Source organism: Limulus polyphemus, unplaced genomic scaffold, assembly GCF_000517525.1.
Source record: "Limulus polyphemus unplaced genomic scaffold, Limulus_polyphemus-2.1.2 Scaffold2053, whole genome shotgun sequence".
Classification (NCBI taxonomy): domain Eukaryota; kingdom Metazoa; phylum Arthropoda; class Merostomata; order Xiphosura; family Limulidae; genus Limulus; species Limulus polyphemus.
Genome location: NW_013667663.1, coordinates 72,569 through 76,551, shown reverse-complemented (window position 1 = coordinate 76,551; position 3,983 = coordinate 72,569). Strand labels below are relative to the sequence as shown.

Genomic DNA, 3,983 nt, shown 5'->3' with positions numbered 1-3,983 from the left:
AAACATTACAATGCTTTCATATGCAAAATACCAAATTTTTTTTATTAAGTCATAAGGTTTATAAAGCAATGTTTTTCTCATGTCCTTTTTTTCTTTTTATGTTGCCTATCTATCAATCAAAGTAATTTTCAAATTTCACATGTGAAATCTATATAATGTCTTAAGAAAAAACTTTATATTTTATCTGTTATTTTCAGTAATTAATCTCTGTATGGGTTTGGTAGATTTGACGGATCTCATAACCACCATAAAAGATTATGAAATAAATATAAATTATGCCTCTTTCATTCTAGAATGAACAAAATTATAACATGAAAACATAAATGTTTAGAATAAATAGCTTAAATCTCATAACATTATACATTTTATTATATTGAACTTTCAGCTGTGCCTGGCTAACAATACAGAAGTTACAATGATGCAGCAAGTAACATGTCTTGGCTGTGTTTTAGTAGACTAGTATTTTGTAAAATACAGTCACATTTCAATTATTATACAATATATATGTATACAGATTTTTGTTATTTTGAAATAAGTTCTGAAACTTATTTTTTCTAAAACATAGAACAGTAAATAAAGAAGTAAAGCAAACAATTATCTCTTCTAGTTATGACCTTTGTACTCGGTTGTTGCTTCACATAGGCTGCTAAGCCTTTAAAAAATTTGCACATGTTATCTCAGCAGGGCTCAGCTTTCTGTGCTGCATTTGAGGGACATGAGCAGTTGGTTTTCACTGCTCTATCCTCTCCTTCTTTTCCTACATGGGAGGTTCTCTCTTTTGAGGATTTGGGCTTCCATGGAATCCCTTATTCTCTTGGGTCATGCTCTCATGGATCTGTTGCAGTGGACTCTGCATGATCAATGGAACCTCTTTCGGAATCCCTTGTCCTTCCTCATCCAACTTGCTCTTTCTCTGCACTCCAGTATCACCTGTTGGCTTGACAGAACCAATGCTAGAGAAGGTGTTTCTATTCCTTCCTCTCACCTGGATCTCTGTCTTTTTGCAGATGTTTCCTTGATAGGGTAGTGTACTTCTCTCAACTCTTTGGAGATTTTGGATTAATAGTCCCCAGATGAAACAACCTTCACATCAATCTTTTGAAACTCTTAGTATTTTTTTAGGCATTGGATGATTCTTTTATAGTTGCACAAGACCAATTGATAATGATCCATATAGACAACTCAACTGTGGTATTATATATCAGTTGTTGGTAAGGGGGATATTCAGTCTCTGTTTCCACACCTACTACTTCTTTTTGTGGGACCATTCTCTACAAGTGTATTTCATGTTCCAGCTGCCCTGAATCTTGTTACAGGACCAACAAGATATTTCCCATGGAGAGGTGAGGTTTATCAGTGGCTTTGCTTTTGTCAGGGCATTCCTCTCATCAATACTTTTGCCAGTTACAATAATGTCAAGCTTTCCATTTTCTGGTCTCCTGTTCTGCATCCATCAGCTCTAGTGGTGGATGCATTCTTTATTCTTACTCACCTATTTGTCTCCTTCCTAAGATTCTCTCCCTCATTTGGGACACTCCATGCCTGGTCCTTCTTGTGGCACCCTATTGGCTGGCTCAAACATGACTTCTTATGTTGAATCTTTACAGTGCTCTTTCCTCTTCCTTTCTTCTTCTTCAGCCTCATTCTTCTCCCTTCCATCCAACCATGTCAGCACTCCGACTTCATTCATAGGATTTGTCCAGTCCCATGAAAGATGTTCTGGACACACTTCATGTGAAGCCTTCCTTTCTTTCCCATTCTGTTTGCCCATCCTTTCTCCTTGTATATCAGTGGAAGTGGAATATTTTTTGCAGTTGATCACTAGATCATTCATTAGTCCCTTCTCATCCTTCTGTCCTCCATCTCTGAATTATTTACCTAGCTTTTTGACCAAGGATTATTGGTATCGACCACTGCTGGTTACCAAGTGCCCTCTCTACTAATTTCCATTTTTCCTGTTACCATCAGATTTTTTTTCCTCCTTGGTCCTCACTGTGCTCTTCCATTCCTTTCACCTTCTTCATGTCCTTCTTGCCTGAGACATTAATGTTGTTCTCTTTGACTTTCTGTTCCTTTTACCATCTCTCCTTTAAAACCTATTTTCTCCTCCTTTTTGTTTGTGGTCATTGATGTTTTGACATGTATACCATCAACATCACACATTCTTTTTCATTGCTTCTCTCTGTCCTGATCACACTTTTATCCTTGAAACATCTGATCACATGAGGGTGACAGCATGTTCACACCTGTATTTCTCCCTTTTATTTTTCATCTTTATTCTCACTCAGATCCTGATTGCTTCCTCTTTCCGTTGTTATTTGGCCCATATTTCTTCCTTTTTGTGGTTCCCAATCCCATCTTTTCATTCCTTGGAATCCTTTTTCCACTCATGATCTTTCTCCCATCACCTTTACTGGATAGCTTCATCAATTCATCTGTTCAATTTGTTCTTTGTTGGATAGCAATGCACACCAGTGCTTCCAGGTGTCCTCACATCAAAATCTGCACCTTATGCATTATTTGATTGCTCACTTCCATCACCTATTGGATAAGATCGTTCAGGCTGGCATGTGGCCAACTCCTCACACTTTTGTTGCACGCTATCTCTATCCTTTGGCTGTTTCTTCTTTAGCGGGCTATAAACTACTTCCAGTCTCTATTCTCCACACCTCATACTAATTCTTACTGTGTATGTTCCCTTTCTTTTTTATCTTCCTTTTACAGAATCATGCTCAGTGACAAGTTGTGCCTGCTAGGGTGTACTCATCTCACATCTACACAGTGTAGGGCCATCATGGCCTAATATGAGATGGGGTGTTCCATAAGATTGCTCAAGATGTTCTCAAGGTGATGATTATCTTAACCAAAGCCCTGTTCAGACTGTACACACTCATAGACTATCATGAGTAAAGCAGGCAGGGAATCCCTCCTCCTACTGTGGCCGGGAAGCCAAATTTCCGGTTCCACCTGGTTTTGATCTGGAGTTGACCCACTATATATGGTCTTACCTGCTGTAGCCACACTATACATGTAGCACTTCTGATAGCCTGATGCAGGACCAGGACTTGCTTGTATTTTCTGCAAATTTCCCTTCTTTACAGGTGAAGACTGTACCTTATACAGACGAGGTGCAGCTTCCACCACTTCAATGTGGGATTCTAGCTATATGTTAGAAGAGGTTATGTCTCCTATCAGAAGTTAACAATTTCCAACACTGAAAATGTATTTCCAATAGGTATTCACTTCCTCTTACATTCCCACCCTTCTTTTCTTGTCTTATCTCAAAGTGATCATTGAACAATCACTATAGATGAAGCCAGCTGTGCTAGGAGGATGTGTCACACTCCTGTTGGTGGAAGGTTGTCACATGATCATTGGCATGCAACTATGCGGCAATATCTGGAAACACATGAAATTAGGTGGGAGTCTCAAGACTAGTGGAAAGCAAAAAAAGTTTGCATAAAGAGGGGAGTATTGAACTGGGAAAGCTGTGTGTGAGAAACTCTTTCTGTTCCTGAAACACATAACATTGGAAAAAAGAGATATAAAAATAGATCATTTCATTTGAGACACGTTGTCATAGTGCTCTTTAGAATTCATATAGGTTAGTTTCCAGTATGTTACTGTTAAACGGTTTGACTTTTGCTCCTTTTGTTTATTAATTCTTTTTACTCTTGAACTTCTGTTTTTTATTTTTCAAAATTGAGTTTTGATTAAATATTACTGAGAATAAAAATTCAAGATGGCATAATGTTACTTCTTTCATAATTTAATTCAGAAAACGTTGTTTTACACTGATCTCAAAACAAGTTCTACAATTGATAGAATATATACTTTTTATTCAAATCTGAATTCAAGTGTAAAATAAATGTGAGAATTAAGAAATTAAAACTATTTCAATGAAACCAGTTCTGAAACATATATATATATATATACACACACACACACACACACACACACACACACACACACACACACACACA

At 37.4% G+C, this 3,983-nt stretch overlaps 1 protein-coding gene across 1 annotated transcript in view; it reads left to right on the top strand.

Annotated features, from left to right (window-relative positions):
* The window catches only part of LOC106465794 (PRELI domain-containing protein 2-like), a 35,761-nt gene that overhangs the window by 14,267 nt on the left and 17,511 nt on the right, over positions 1 to 3,983 (top strand). The window lies entirely within an intron of this gene.